The 16,940-nt window shown below is 49.6% G+C and overlaps 1 protein-coding gene and 3 non-coding genes across 4 annotated transcripts in view; 1 reads left to right on the plus strand and 3 right to left on the minus strand.

Annotated features, from left to right (window-relative positions):
- Nucleotides 1-16,940, minus strand: part of LOC120381416 (zinc finger protein 271-like) — a 1,091,725-nt gene that overhangs the window by 67,235 nt on the left and 1,007,550 nt on the right. The window lies entirely within an intron of this gene.
- TRNAS-UGA lies at nucleotides 3,702-3,784 on the minus strand. The gene has a single exon. It is a non-coding gene; the product is annotated as a tRNA-Ser (tRNA).
- TRNAC-GCA lies at nucleotides 5,216-5,287 on the minus strand. Its single transcript has one exon. It is a non-coding gene; the product is annotated as a tRNA-Cys (tRNA).
- Nucleotides 9,944-10,015, plus strand: TRNAG-UCC. Its single transcript has one exon. It is a non-coding gene; the product is annotated as a tRNA-Gly (tRNA).

Raw genomic sequence — 16,940 nt, forward strand, 5'->3', positions numbered from 1 at the left:
TTAATTCATATACAGAGGATAGGCCTGGGTTGCCAGCTAGATATTAGCCAGCTAGCAAAGCCCATTCCAGGCTTAAACCCTTTGAAAGAGAACAATGAAAATTCCCTCTGGCCAGGCATCCTTTAAACCCATCAAACCCCAGACGCAGCTTTGTGCCCACTGCACATCCAGCACCGACCCATCGCGCGGCTGGTTCTTGGTGAGACAGTGGCCTTTTCCTCCTGCCCCCAGAATCCCCCACAGAAAAGGCGCCAGGACATTTTTTCTGTCATTTCCTAGAGTTCCTATAGCACGGCCAGCTCTGACCACCCGCTGGCCAGAACTGCCACGCAGTGTTTTTAACACAGCCTAGAGATCTGCTGCTGAGGAAGGAAGGGAGCTGGAGCCATGGGTAAAGGGTTTCCCCTCCCTGCAGGGGCAGGGGAGGGAGAGTGGTCATCTGCCGGGGAGTCAGGACAATAATGTGACAGTGGGGACAAGCTGCCCCTCCCAGCAGAGACGACTCGTACCTCCTGCTACTGGAGGGGCAGGGCACGTGACAGCCTCATGTGTCACCTCTGGATAGGGAACGAACCTGACTCCCATATCAGGAAAAGCCAAAAACCTGTTTCTTTCTGTGGCAGGGAACACTAGGAGAAAAGGGTTCCAATCATTGCTGCCCGGTTACTTATGAATTCTGATATATTCTAAAGAAAATCGTAACAAAATTAGTCTGAACTTGAGCTGCCTGTTATTAAAAGCTGGTTCCCCAATTCAGTTCCAACTGCTCTGCTAGAGACACCCCCAGGTCCCTGCTCACCCCAGTAGGAGCAAAAAGAGACAACCCCCCCCCCCCCCGGGCACTGTCTTTAGCTCCAGGCTGCTATCGCAGGGGTGGGGACTGATTGTTTGGTGCTGAGGAGGGAGCCAGTGTAGACCCCTGGTGCTCTGCTCCTAGCATCTGCCCAGCCCAATCTGTCCGCTGGCCTCAGCTGCTCCCCCCTGCACGCTCTAGAGTCAAACATGCAGGGCCTCCCGGGGGGCAGAGGCAGGAGCCTGGGCTGGGCTGGGCAGATGCTGGGAGTTCTCGTTCCCCCAGAACTGGCCTGGCTCCCTTCTCAACAGACAAGTCAATTCCACCCCCTCCCCTGGAAAATCCACCTGGAGCTCAGGGCAGCACTGGACGATTCCCTTTCGTTCCCACCGAGGCATGAGGGAACCCAGGATGTTTCTAGAAGGAATTTTGGAACTGACCTGGGGAAACCAGCCTTTAATAACAGGCAGCTCAAGTTTAAACTAACTGGGTTTGGGGTTTTTTTTACAATTAATTATAGCATTAACAAATCCTTCAACCCTAGTGTCACCACCCATAAAATTGCTTCAGCCTTGTAGTTTTCCAAGGGTAAAACTAAACATCTCTTCAGATACAAGGGAGTGGAGATCAGTCAGTGTTCAGAGTCATCCCACATAACACGTTGTGGTTCATGCTGGCCCCATCATGTGGCCATCGCCTTTCTCTCCTCTCTCTTAAAAGTGTTGGTATTTTACATAGAAACTTTCTTCCCTCAGGAGAGACCTGGGAACCAGGGCCGTCTGACAGACAGACAACTTGAAGAGGAGGGTGCCTCCCAGTCAGAAAATGATCTCCCTCCTTCAGTTCAGTGACAGCCTGAATTGTTCCTTGTCCCGGCAGAGCAGGAGGATTGAAAGCAGCAGCATCAAACCCCTGTGTGGCTGGCAGGAATGAACACAAACACTCCCTGGTATCTGAAGAGATGTTTAGTTTTACCCTTGGTAAACGACAAGGCTAAAGGGAAAGGTGGTGGTGCCAGATACAAGAAATGAAACACAATCATAGTTATGCCCATAGTGACTGCAAAATCTTTTTCTATACTTCTTATTATCATCAGGGTATTCTTTTCTCTGGAGTCTAGACCTTAGAATCATAGACTCAGAGAAGATCAGGTTGGAAGGGACCTCAGGCGGTATCTAGTCCAACCCCCTGCTCAAAGCAGGACCAACCCCAACTAAATCATACCAGCCAGGGCTTTGTCAAGCTGGGCCTTAAAAACCACCATCTCCCTGGGGAACCCTTTCCAGTGCTTCATCACCCTTCTAATGAAATAGTGTTTCCTAATATCCAACCCTACACCTCCCCCACTGCAACTTCACTATACTGTGACCAGGGCTGTTCTTACCCATATGGAAATGACGCAGCTGCATAGGGCACCAGGAAATTTGGGTGCCCTACGCAGCTGCGTGCTGCTCCAGCGGCCAGCCCGATCCCCCAGCCAGCTGAGCCGGCCAGGAAAGCTGCCCCCCAAAGCTCCAGCTCCACCCCCACCCCGCCTCTTCCCCAAAGCCCTCAATCCTGCTCTGCCCCAGCCCCACTCCACCCCTCCCCCTGAGCTGCATCCCGGGGGACTGCAGCAGGGGTCGGACACACCCCGCACTCATTGTGCGCTGGGAGGTGGAGAGAACCAGCCCCAGCCCACTCTGCGCTGCCGGCTACCAGCCACGCCGCCAGTCAGTGCTGGGGGGCAGTTCTCCCCTGCCCCCCAAGTCCGAAGGCTGGGAGCCAGGTGAGCAGAGCGGAGTGGGCTGGGGCCGGGTCAGTCCACTTCCCGCTGCCCTGTGAGTGTGGGGTCAGCCCATCCTGCAATCACCAGGTGGCAGGAAGTGGCGCGACCCAGCCCAACCTGCTCTGTTTTGCCGGCTTGTGCTGGGGGGCAGTCCCCCCCCCCGCCCCACAAGCCCGCTCCTGCCCCCCTGCACGGTGGGGGGCGGGGGTTGTGTAGGGCACCAAAATGTCTAAGGACGGCCCTGACCGTGACCAACAATTTTGGATCTTGCTAAAAATAATCGCCTACCCCTGGTTCAGACAATGGACTTGACACCCACTGGGGTGTCCCTACACAGGTACAAGTACTAACAACTTAGCCATAGTTTTTAATCAGGGCAATACATTGATACAAACCCCTGTTAAACCATTTCTCAGCCTGAGCCCTTCACCCACATTCCTTAGGATAGGGGTGGGCAAACTATGGTCCACGGGCTGGATCCAGCCCACCAGCCATTTTAATCCAGCCTTCGAGCTCCCGCTGGGGAGCGGGGCCTGGGGTTTGCCTCACTCCAGTGCTCCTGCTGGGAGCAGGGTCGGGGGGTCTCAAAAGCAGCAGGATGGACCCCTCTGGCTCCTACGCGTAGGGGCAGCCAGGAGACTCCACGCTGCATGCTTCCCCCACCCCAAGCGCTGCCTCCGCAGCTCCCATTGGCAGAGGGGGCAGCGTAGGAGACAGAGAAGGGACGTGCCGCTGCTTCTGGGAACCACTTGGGGTAAGTGCCGCCCGGAGCCTGCATCCCTGTGCCCCGACCCCCTGCCCCAGCCCTGATCCCCCTCCCACCCTCCAAACCCTTCAGTCCCAGCCAAGAGAATCCTCCTGCACCCCAAATCCCTCATCCCCACCCCAGAGCCTGCACCCCCAGCCAGAGCCCACACCCCTCCTGCACCCCAAACCCCCCCACCCCAATTCTGTGAGCATTCATGGCCTGCCACACAATTTCTATTCCCAGATGTGGCTCTCAAGTCAAAAGGTTCCCCCACCCCTGCAAAATGCTGTAGCAGTGTCACAAGTGTAAGCACTTGAGAGTGAGACCAGATCTGGCTCCAGTTACACTGTGAATGCTCAGGCACTAAGACAACAACAACACACTAGTGCTTCTGTAATTGGCAGGATTCGAACCCGTGCAGGGAGACCCTAATGGATTTTCAAGTCCATCGCCTTAACCACTTGGCCACAACTACTTGATGGATGCATATATCATGACACTATGATTCTGTTCTCACTGAATCATCACTTCAGCTTGCTCAGACCAGCTCCCCCAGCACACTTACAGCAGTGCATTAGTGTAAGCGTGTCCATGGCTAAACAGGAACAATTCCTGCCCATTTCCTGGCTGGACCATGAATAGAGTGTGTTTGTGGTTAACGACATTGCTGTTGATTCCTGTTCATTCCCCACTTTGACAATTCAGACCGTCCCGTTCCTGTTCAAGTCTCCAGCAAATCATTCCAAGAGCCGGGGTCAGGATTTCTCTGGGGCACTGTCAGGGGTGAAGGTGGCCTCGTCCCCTCTGTCTGACCATTGCCATTGCAGGAGAGAAGGTGTCAATGGAATCGAATGCCCTGGCTCAGACAAGGGACACAGGGAGGTTTTGCTGTTCATGGATCTGTGCAAAGGAAATTGTGTCTCTGTGTGAAATTGAGGCAGGAAATGAAACATCCACATGGCAGCCCAATGCCCTAAGGCCAGGGTGGGCAATCTTTTGACCTGAGGGCCACATCTGGGAATATCAGAGGGGTAGCCATGTTAGTCTGGTTCTGTAAAAGCAGCAAAGAATCCTGTGGCACCTTATAGACTAACAGACGTTTTGCAGCATGAGCTTTCGTGGGTGAATACCCACTTCTTCGGATATCTGGGAATATAAAGTGTATGGCGGGCCATGAATACTCACAAAATTAGGGTTGAGGCATGGTGTGGGGGGGTGAGGGCTCCAGCTGGGGGTGCAGGCTCTGGGGTGGGGCTGGGGATGAGGGGTTTGAGGTGCAGGAGCGTGCTCCGGGCTGGGATCGAGGGGTTTGGAGGGCAGGAGGGGGATCAGGGTGGGGCAGGGGGTTGGGGTGTGGGAAGGGGTGCAGGCTCTGGCTGGGGGTGCGGGCTCTGGCATGGGGATGAGGGATTTGGGGTGCAGGAGGATGCTTCAGGCTGGGATCAAGAGGTTTGGAGTGCAAGCTGAGGATCAGGGCTGGGGTAGAGGTGCCCCAGCGAAATCCTGACTCTGGCTCTTGGAATGCTTGGTGCGCTGGTGCCTGGAGCCGGTCTTGGAAGGAACCTAAGTGCTGGTGACCTCGGCCTGCACCAAAGCACCTTTGCTTGTCAGACTCCTGAGCCCCAGCTGGATGTGGTTCTTGTTCGTCTGCACAGCCCAGACCATGGTGACCAAGCACCTGCCAAATGTGCATTCATATTATACCTTTGTTAATCAATGAAAACAAACTAGAGCCTTGGAGGACTGGAACTGATTTCAGCTGATGGACAGGTTTGCTACGTTCTTATACATTTGCATAGGGAAATGTTAAGTATTCAAATTAATTTCAAGCATCCCCATTCAATGGAATTCCTGAACATATTGGAGATGGATATGAAAATATATTTCCATTAAAAAATAACTTTTAAGGGAGCACCTGGATTTGAACCAGGGACCTCTTGATCTGCAGTCAAATGCTCTACCACTGAGCTATACTCCCTGTTATAATGCATTCTTGGAGATAGTCATCTTGTGGGTTATGAAGGCTACACCTAATTTCAAAAGGTTTTCTTATATTCCCAGACCTGGGTGGTTTTAAAAATGGCAGTTCATTAAATTTTATATATGCACATAAACACCACACCTGCTCCAGCTCACCAGAGCACAACTTTTGAGGGACCACACCCAGCTACGTACCTTTTAACCTCTTCAGCATTATTCCAATCCCTTAAAAGCACAGGGCACATGTAACTTCAACCCATTAATTTCTATATCATTAATGACTTCATTCCCAAAGAATTCCAGTCTGACCAGAAGCAGAGAGCTCCCGGGAGTATCAGCCACACCCCTGTGCCCTGTAACAGAGAGGGGCTCTGGCAGTGGGTACGGCCCATAGTGCACAGGTCACTTTTTATATTTTACACACTTGTGGTTCAGTGGGAGAATTCTTGTCTCTCATCCAGCAGGCCTGGGCTTAATTCATGGCCAGGGCATACCTGAGTTTTATGCTTAGATGTAGAACTTGCAGAATTTAAGCTTGAAATACAGGCCAGTTTCCCCCCGTAGCATTTCACATCTTTACAGCCAAACACGATGGCTTTCTGAGTGATCTGTCCTCGTTCAACCTTAAGGTGTTGAGGTCCATGTAGGACTCACTGGGTAAAATTCTCTGGACTGTTAGGCAGCAGGTCAGACCAGATGTTCACAGAGATTTAACCTGCCTTTAAAATCGATGAATAAACACAAAATATGGTGTTAAATTAATCCTCAGAAGCTGCTTTTCCCCTAGCCAGATCGCCAGCAAAGTGCAATTCCAAGGTGATTACATGCACCCAGGGTGGTATTGAAGTCCCCACCCAGCTTGTCATCAGTTACAGAGGGGAAAAGAAAAAAAAACTGGGGGTTGTTAATTGGCTTATAGCTTGTTTAACACTTCTTTAACACAGGTACTTTGTACACTATCTTTAGTAAAAATAAATAGAATCTGCTTAAAATCTGCTTGCTTTCTCTAACAGGCACACCCTGTGTTACTGCCATTATCTTCTCTATTTTAGTCAATTGTTTTTCACGCCTCTAAAAATATATTTACTTAATTTTAAGATGTGTGATTAAGGTTTTTTTCTCTTTTATTAAGAACAGGAATTTATTTTTCTAATTATTTTGGCATTTATGTTTGTCAAACACAATCCTGTACGTGACTCACTAACATTTGACTCCATCATTGCTATTAGTATATTTGGAACTGCATTTATTTTCATAGGAATTAAGTTATTTTACAGATAGAACTAAAATTACAATTTTCACCCTAACCCTAAGCTATTATAAGAGATCATTGCATGTCTCTCCAGTCAAAGGGGCGTTCATAGAATCATAGAATCTCAGGGTTGGAAGGGACCTCAGGAGGTATCTAGTCCAACCCCCTGCTCAAAGCAGGACCAAACCCAACTAAATCATCCCAGCCAGGGCTTTGTCAAGCCTGACCTTACCTCCTTAGGTAACCCATTCCAGTTCTTCACCACCCTACTAGTGAAAAAGTTTTTCCTAATGTCCAACCTAAACCTCCCCCTCTGCAACTTGAGACCATTACTCCTTGTTCTGTCATCTTCTACCACTGAGAACAGTCTAGATCCATCCTCTTTGGAACCCCCTGTCAGGTAGTTGAAAGCAGCTATCAAATCCCCCCTCATTCTTCTCTTCTGCAGACTAAACAATCCCAGTTCCCTCAGCCTCTCCTCATAAGTCATGTGCTCCAGCCCCCTAATCATTTTTGTTGCCCTCCGCTGGACTCCAATTTATCCACATCCTTCTTGTAGTGTGGGGCCCAAAACTGGACACAGTACTCCAAATGAGGCCTCACCAGTGCTGAGTAGAGGGGAATGATCACATCCCTCGATCTGTTGGAAATGCCCCTACTTATACAACCCAAAATGCCATTAGCCTTCTTGGCAACAAGGGCACACTGTTGACTCATATTCAGCTTTTCGTCCACCGTAACCCCTAGGTCCTTTTCCACAGAACTGCTGCCCAGCCATTCGGTCCCTAGTCTGGAGCACTGCATGGGATTCTTCCATCCTAAGTGCAGGACTCTGCACTTGTCCTTGTTGAACCTCATCATATTTCTTTTGGCCCAATCCTCTAATTTGTCTAGGTCCCTCTGTATCCTATCCCTACCCTCCAGCGTATCAACCACTCCTCCCAGTTTAGTGTCATCTGCAAACTTGCTACGGGTGCAGTCCACACCATCCTCCAGATCGTTAATGAAGATATTGAATAAAACCGGCCCCAGCACCGACCCTTGGGGCACTTGATACCGGCTGCCAACTAGACATGGAACCATTGATCACTACCCGTTGAGCCCGACCATCTAGCCAGTTTTCTATCCACCTTACCGTCCATTCATCCAGCCCATACTTCTTTAACTTGCTGGCAAGAATACTGTGGGACACTGTATCAAAAGCTTTGCTAAAGTCCAGAAATAGCACATCCACTGCTTTCCCCTCATCCACAGAGCCGGTTATCTCATCATAGAAGACAATTAGGTTAGTCAGGCATGACTTGCCCTTGGTGAATCCATGCTGACTGTTCCTGATCACTTTCCCCTCCTTTAAGTGGCTCAGGATTGATTCCTTGAGGACCTGTTCCATGATTTTTCCAGGGACTGAGGTGAGACTAACTGGCCTGTAGTTCCCTGGATCTTCCTTCTTCCCTTTTTTAAAGATGGGCACTACATTAGCTTTTTTCCAGTCATCCGGGACCTCCCCTGATCGCCATGATTTTTCAAAGATAATGACCAATGGCTCTGCAATCTCATCGGCCAACTCCTTTAGCACCCTCGGATGCAGTGCTTCCGGCCCCATGGACTTGTGCTCGTCCGGCTTTCCTAAATAGTCCCGAACTACTTCTTTCTCCACAGAGAGCTGGTCACCTCCTCCCCATACCGTGCTGCAGAGTGCAGCTTCTGGGAGCTGACCTTGTCTGTGAAGACAGAGGCAAAAAAAGCATTGAGTACACTAGCTTTCTCCACATCCTCTGTCACTAGGTTCCCTCCCTCATTCAGCAAGGGGCCCACACTTTCCTTGACTTTCTTCCTGTTGCTAACATACCTAAAAAACCCCTTCTTGTTACTCCTAACATCTCCGGCTAGCTGCAACTCCAAGTGTGATTTGGCCTTCCTAATTTCACACCTGCATGCCTGAGCAATACTTTTATACTCCTCCCTGGTTATTTGTCCAATCTTCCACTTCTTGTAAGCTGTTTTTTTGTGTTTAAGATGAGCAAGGATTTCACTGTTAAGCCAAGCTGGTCGCCTGCCATATTTACTTTTCTTCCTACACATCGGGATGGTTTGTTCCTGCAACCTCAATAAGGTTTCTTTAAAATACAGCCAGCTTTCCTCGACTCCTTTCCCCGTCATGTTATTCTCCCAGGGGACCTTGCCCATCAGTTCCCTGATAGTGGCGTTAGTGGGTTACAGACCGTTGTCTCTTACAACTCCGGGTAAAGGGAACTGGAGCAAGGACTCAGATCCTTTCCACCCGGGTCATGCAGAAGCCAGGAAAGTTCCCCACAATAGCAGGACCATTCCCCCATTTATATAATTGGTGTCATGACCAGGATACTGTCTGTAGGCTCCACCCCATTAGTTGACTGGTTGCATTCTGATAGCACTGTCCAGGTCTGGTTGATAACCCTACAGTGGTGGAATAGAAGAACTACAGACCCAGTTTGCTGAACGTCAGTGTGAATTATTGGACAAGGCTGGGGCATTATGACAAGCTAGATCTGAGCAGAGAGTTGTTTTATTGTCAGCCAGTGCGGTAACAGACCTCAGTTTGTCCCCTCCCAGCCCCTGAAAACTCAGCCTGGAGCAAAGGGCAGGGCTGAGGATTTCTCCTTTCACTCCTACTGTCGTGTGTAGGGATTCTGGGGGGGTTTCTAGACGAGCATTTCAAACTGAATTGCGGAAACCAGCCTTTCATACCAGAAAGCTCAAGTTCAGATTGTTTTTTAAACATTTGTTTCATAATATGATTTAATCCTTCAATCGATAAAATTGTGTCAGCCTTGTAAGTTACCAAGGGTAAAACTAACCAGCTCTTCAAATACAAGCGAGGGGAGATCAATCATTTGTCAGAGTCATGCTTAGCAGAATCCTGTTGTTACATTCCTCATGTCCTGGCGCTTTCGTGGGGCCATTTCTTTTCCCTCCTTTCAGTGAAAAGTTTTGTTATTTTGCACAAAAACTTTATTTCCCCAGGAGAGAGAGCTGCTGCATGTACCAAATGCCCAGAGAAGGTGAAAGACAGCCTGGCTTATCCCCACAGCCCCCAAGGATTGGAATCAGCAGCAGCAACAAACCCTGCTGTAGGCATCAGGAACTCACACAAATGTTTATTTTAATAGGAGCTGCCTCTGTTAAGGTTTGTCATTCTGGTGATTTATCTTCATTTCCCTTCTTTGAGAGAAGGGGGGAGGGTTGGTGACCCCTCACCCTAGGCTGTAGTACTGCCCTCTCCACATTTCAGCCACTCGGGGACCCTGTCTCTGCTTAGAGCTGACAGAGTGCCTCCTTCCCATCCATCCTACTCACTAGCTTTGCAGGAGTGAATCATTTTGCTAGTACATGTGACACCTGGGAGAATGCATTTTGCCAGATGCATTGGTGGTATAGTGGTGAGCATAGCTGCCTTCCAAGCAGTTGACCCGGGTTCGATTCCCGGCCAATGCAAGGGTTTGTTTTTTGCTTTGTCTGGAATTGGTTTAATTTCAGTCACATTGTGTTCTAATGACATTGTCAACACAATTGTCAGAGGATTTGTGTCCCAAATTCCAGCAGGTCATTAAAGAAACAGAGTGGAGGGGATGTAAGGAACAGGAGTAGAGAGTGAGCCGGGGGATCGTCCTTGTGTCTCGAGCCCTGCACAGATACAAAATTTGTATCCACAATCTGCAAAAATTGTCTGCAGATTTGCAGGGCTTCACTAACAGCTCCACAGATCACCATGCACCAGTGGTGTGGGGTTATGTCGAACCCCGACCACCAACCGTCCTCCACTTCTCCCCAGAGACTTCCTGCCCCACCGCACGCTCCACCCCAGATATTCACAGATTTACAGGGCTCTACGTGTGCCATTTGAGAACGTCAGAAACCATCTGTATCTCCTTGTGGCCTGACAGTTACCCTTAGAGTTAGGGAAACTAGGAATAGCTTGCTCAATAGCAGGACAAGGAGTCTGGTGGCACCTTAAAGACTAACATATATTTGGGCATAAGCTTTCGTGGGTAAAAAGCCAAGAGTGCATGCATCTTCAGGTGACTCCATGCATATGAAGAAGTAAGATTTTTACCCACAAAAATTTATGCCCAAATAAATCTGTTAGTCTCTAAGGTGCCACCAGACTCCTCGTTGTTTTTGTGGCTACAGACTAACACGGCTACCCCCTGATACTTGTCTTCAGTGTTATAATTCCAGCTGTGGGATGTGTTTGTACCATGCTCATGCATGATGGGGAGAAAGTGGAAATATAAAGGTAAGCAGACGATCATGGTTAAGCCAAACATTTCAAAATAATAATAGAAAGGGGGAAAAGCAAAGGCTCAGGTATGTTGAGATCCCACTGGATCAAAGAATCAAAGTTCAGACTGTTACACTGTAGCCTATAGGGCTAATTTAGTCTTTATTATATTCAACAGGAACAGGGGGCACCTACAGGCCTGTATCAGCTGTAAGACATTAGCTTCAGCAAGTTAGCAGAAGTGTGGTATGACTCTTGGCATAGATACATGGCCTGACAGTTCCCCTTAGAGTTAGGGGGACTGGGAATAGCTTGCTCAATAGCAGGAGCTGGGAGCTATCAGTACCAGGCAGGAACATTGACGTGACCCTGGCCTTGGACATTTTAGGAAAGAATCGTTGGCAGATGTCAAACCACCAACTTGTCTGAGTGTGGCATGGGTGATACTGAGTTAAACGGCATCAATATGTATTCATATGTTAACCTATCGGCTAGGTGCACCCCAGTATCATGAGGGTGGGGACGTTAGATGTGGACGTGGAAGGCTGGGCACAAGAATGACTATTCATGGCCGTGCTCAGGCCCTATAACAGGGCAAACCACCGTGTGTTGAAGGTGTTTGCTTTCCATCCTCTGACCTTTCAGCTCTATTGTTAGCTACCATCAGTCTTGGGCACCGAGGAACCTGGACCGTTGGACTCATTGGGCAGGCCCGAGGCAGGGCTGGTCCTTTGTCTCTCACCGCCAGGCCCTCAAGGAAGGGTGTGAGTACGTAAGTCCAAGTTCACATGCAAAGAACGACACCACCGATATCCCCAGTCCTGGATTCATGCTGTCTATGCCTGTGGTTTGGAGCTTTTCTGTCTCTTTTACTGATTCTAATAAAAATCACAACGGCTTGGCTTTGCCCTCCGTGCGAGCATCCTCGCCGTACCCCTGGAGGGTCCCAACAAGATAGCGAGCGCGTCGGTTTTAGTTCTGTGTAGCCTGAATCCGGGACAGGAATCCTACCACCCTCAGCTCGTTAGTCAGGATCAATTGGCAATCAGTGCAAGAATTAACCATTCAAATGGGTTAGGCAGAAATGCCATAGGAAACCGACTACTTCCCCTCTTGCTGAACACCTGTGATGAGCAGGCTTGAGTTGGGACAACCTCCTGGCTTCAGCCACTGAGTGTTTCTTCGTGCTCCCGGTCCCTTTCTCTTCCCTTCCCCTGTATTTCTCGCCTTCACGCTCTCTGCTGTTCCCCTCCTGGGTTTGGACTAGATACCTCCTGAGGTCTCTTCCAACCCTAATCTTCTATGATTCTATTATATATTCCATGAAATAACAACAGCAGCAGAAAGAAAGAAAGAGGAGAGTCATTGTCCCACTTTGAGGGCAGAAGGTAGCCATGTCCCATCTGCTATTTGCATTGTAGGAGAAAAAGTTTCAATGGACTTTAATGCCCCTGGTCAGAGAAGTGACACAGCGAGATTTTGCTATACAATCACTTGTGCAAAGAAAATTGTGTTTCTGTGTGAAATTGAGGAGGGAAATGAAACAGCCACACAGCAGCACCATAAGCTAAGGAATGAGCATGAAGGACTCAGAACTGCTCCCTGGGAGAACTGACTAAAGAGACATTTGGTTGTTCCAAGGAGACATTGGGAAATCGTGACATTAAGTCAGACCTGGGGGGCTCAGACTTCTTTATCTCTCTTAACAAAGTGACCTTGATTCCTAGGAAATACGTCCGGGTTTTCCCAGACATTGCCTCTTTCTTGAGCCTTTGCCTGAGTGGATTTTTCTAATAAGAGCCAATGTCTGGATTTTCACAAAGCAAATACTGCAGCTCAGAAAGAGCCTTGATTGGTCCATAGATTGCAACTGAAGATTTCTCCAAGCAAGGGGAAATTGAGAGGGAAGCGGTTGCTGTTGACTCGGCAGACTGGATAGATTTGGTGATCAAAGACTCTGACTGAGAAACTCCTCCTAAGGTTTGGGGGACCCCTGAGTTTCTTCTCACTGTGTTTCTGTGGGGCCTGACCTGTTTAGCTTGATGTTTTCTGTACTGATGTTTAGGTATAACTGTGAAGATCATGTGGGTGGATTATAAAGTAGCCATGTCATGTTGTAGAAATGACATTGCAGTGATTTATTATTCATGTTTCTTTATCATAAGATTTTATAAAGCTGGCACTTAAGAATTATGTTTATTCCTTTTGTTCTTTTGGTGACTTGAATGTGGGGAGGTTCAGCCTTGCTGAAAAAACATAGAGACTAAATTCTGGGTCTCCTGGTGTTTTTCTCTAGGTTTTCTTTACGTGCCGGGGAAGGGCACTGCCATAAACTCTGGCCCACCCAGAGGTGACCCTGGCTCAGAGCTGAGCAGCAGGAGGCTCTGAATTAGTGTCAGAATCACAGCTCTGAAGCCCAGTCCCGCATGTGACAGGTGGGGGTAGTCACCGAGGTAGGAACTGGCAGCTGCCCCTGCACAGGGAGCTCCAGCTGGGCAGGGGTTGCTCTGGGCTCTGCGGGGTGGTTTCAGCTGGGAGAAGGGTGAGACTAGGGTAGTTTGTCTCTCATTTATCAGAGGCTTTGCCAGCAGGGAGGCTGTGGGTCCCATGTTGGGGGGTATCAGTGCAGTCTGAGCTGGGGCAGCAGCCAGGGGGCAAGATGGGGAGTTTGTCACTTGATCACAATGAAACCGGAAAACCTCTCCCTGTGCTCCACCAAAAGACTCTCCTCTATCCCGTAACACTCCCCCTCCATGAAAATCTCCATCCCTGTCCTGACACTCAGAGACCCCTGACTCCCACGCAGATTTTTAGCTTTTCTTATTTTATACTTGGCCTTCTACAAACATTTAATCTACCAAGATGATCAAGGACATTTACAGTGTGAGAAAGAAACAAATGAAAACCAAAGAACCGCCCCCATCCTCACCCCACCCCCACACATTGATCTCCCCACCACACACAGTTTGGATCTGACATTTTCTAGGCAATACAATGCAGCCCTCTGTTGGCCAGAGAACAAAGCCAGGCCTCCCATGCTGCAGGGAAGGTGCCTGCTCCTGACCCACCAATGCTCTAGCTGCTCCTGTGTGACATTTCCAGCTGCCCAATACTGCTACTACCTGGGGGAGGCATTGTTGACTGCAGTAAACATCTGTCTCACTCTGGATCCTGGGATTCTGTAGCAAAGGGCAGTGCACGGGTCTCTGGTCCGGTGAGCCTCATTCTAATCAAGCTCCAGCCTGAGCATCCTTTCCCTTTCCCACCCCGTAGGAGGGGGCACGCTGTGCTATTGTGCACAAGTACGCAAAGAGAACAAACCCTGACATTCACGCTCTGCTTTGGGAGCCAGGTTTGCAGTTTGAATTCTGTATTTCAGACCATTTCAAGTGCGGGCATTGTGATTCTTTCCCCGTTTCTCTGGGGTTGGGGTTTCCATTTGCTTATAGCTGTGACTCAAAATCCATTGGACTCAAAATCCACCAGGGCTTCCTACTCAGGTCACAGTGAGGCCTGCCTGTTAGCTGAAGTTCCTAATCAGGGCAATACATCATTCCGAACTCCTGAGACAGTCTCAATTCACTCCCCATCAGTAAGGAGAGGAAGGGCCAAGCGTGAGGGGAATTGGCAAAACCCTAACCCTAACCTCACCCACCCACTCCTGTAATAGCCCCCTAACCTCTGGCTGAGTTACTGAAGTCCTCAAATCATGGTTTAAAGACTTCATGTTACAGAGAATCCACCATTTGCACTAGTTTAAACTTGCAAGTGACCCATGCTCCACAGGAAGGCGAAAAAAATCCAGGATCTCTGCCAATCTGACCCAGGGAAAAATTCCTTCCCAACTCCAAATATGGCGATCGGTTAGACCCTGAGCCTGTGGGCAAGACCCAGCAGCCAGACACCTGGGAAAGAATGCTCTGTAGTAACTCAGAGCCCTCCCCATCCAGTGTCCCATCACCGGCCTGTGGAGATATTTGCCGTTAGCTGTTGCAGATTGGCTACATGCCATTGTAGGCAAGTCCCATCACACCATCCCCGCCGTAAACTCATCCATCTCAGCCTTGATGCCAGTTTAGTATTTTGCCCCCACTGCTCCCCTTGGAAGGCGGTTCCAGAATTTCACTCTTCTGATGCTTAGAAACCTTCATCTAATTTCAGGGCTAAACTTGTCGATGGCCAGTTTATACCCATGTGTTCTTGTGTCCACATTGGTGCTTCACTGCTGTTTATGGCATTACGATTGTAGCATGAAAAGCATCAGCAGGGGCAAAAACTGATCCAAAACTTTATTATTCTAGAGTGTCCCCATCCTGCGGGCGCATCGTACAAACACCTCATACAGCTGGAATTATAACACTGTGCAGTAGGAGGAGAGCCCGAGACACACGCCCTTGTATCAGAGGCCTGGTAGGAGGCCTGAGGCCTGGGCTAAAGTAGTAGTCAGATCTTTACTGACATAAAGCAAAGACAAGCTGTGAGCAAGAGGCAGGCCCTGCTCCCAGAATCTGGCAAGAACAGGGCTGATATTGCAGAAATTCGCACTCCTAAGAAGCGCTAGGCACAGAGCGCTCACGCAAACACATCCCGATAGCAAGTGGTACCAGAACATCCCCATATCAAGGATGGTACAAACCCCTTCCCCAACGATAACAGGAACACACTGACCCCTCCTCAAAGATAAGGTCTGGATGACAGCACGTAACAGATGTTTTGATCCACCCAACATGTACAAGGTGATGGATGATAACTAGCCATGTCAGGGGATAGTAACTATGTCAGAGGGGTGGTACTAACTTGTTTGCATTGGGGTATAAAGAGTGTCTTTGTCTACCCTATGGAGGAATGGAAAGTCCCAATGTTCACTGAGCTGGTCCATTGTTACGGGCATACATGTCTTCGTGCTCCGGTAGGGTCTGCGGGATACTAGTACCGTGCTTTGTCAACAATAAATATGGCCTGGAGCCTTCATACCTTGATGTCATTGGGTGAACTCGAGGTCTGCTGTACCGGCTGTCTGCGCAGAGCTGGGGCAGCACACAGGGAGAACACACAGACACACACACACACAGCTGAACATCTAACCACATGGGGGACCCTGACATGACATCTACCTACACACTGAAGACAAGGAGATACAGATGCATGTTCCCACCGTTTCTGACTTTCTCATATTACACAATGGTGATTCCTACAGATTGCTGTATAGTCCCGCCCCCCCCCCACGGGGCCCCTTGCTGGGATTTGGGACATAAATTCTCTGACAATTGTGTTGTCAATGTGATTAGCGCACAATGTGACTGAAATTAAACCAATTCCAGACAAGGAAAAAAAACACACCCCTGCATTAGCCAGGAATCAAACCCAGATCCATTGTTTGGAAAGCAGCTACACTCACCACTAGACCACCAATACATTTGTTAAAAGCTGTTCTTCTAGGTCCTACTTGTGCAACCGGAGTGACTCATTGCCACACAGCAGGCTGGATGGGCAGGAGGCAGCCTGTCAGCTCAGAGCACAGACAGGTTCCCAGACTCAGGGCGGCTGAAAGATGGAAAAGGGGCTGCAGGCTGGGGTGGAGCCGCATCACCCACAGCATAGAGGGCAGGCTGTGACAGAGGGCCCTGGGGAGCATCTCCGGCCTCAGCTCTTTTGGGGGTAGATGAACTGAATGCAGCCGCCACGCCTGGGTCTCTCCCTAGGGAATAAAGCTTCTGTGAAAAATACTAGGACCATGCCTACACTGCAGAGCCTGTACAGCTGTGGTACTGTAGCTATGTTGGCATGACTCCATAGTACAGACACACCTGACTGTACTATGAGGGGAGGGGATGGACACTGTGGCTCAGAGCCAGGGGACTGGCCACTGTCCCCCGCTCAGAGCCAGGCTCCTCCCCCTGAACCAGGCAGGGGCAGCTATAGGAATGGGCTGCAGCCACCATGGACTCCCTGTACTGCAGCAGCTGCGCAGGGATTGTCACAGACAGAGCAGGACCGCTGGGGCAACTGTGACATGACCAGCCCCTGCCCAGGGCTCTGCCTCACTGCCCGACCCCAAGTCTGTGCCTGTCCCTGCAGCAATGGTGACTCTGGACCCAGATGGGACTGATCCCAACTCCCATCTGGGAGGGCCAAAGA

This window comes from Mauremys reevesii, linkage group 14 (assembly GCF_016161935.1).
Source record: "Mauremys reevesii isolate NIE-2019 linkage group 14, ASM1616193v1, whole genome shotgun sequence".
Taxonomy (NCBI): domain Eukaryota; kingdom Metazoa; phylum Chordata; order Testudines; family Geoemydidae; genus Mauremys; species Mauremys reevesii.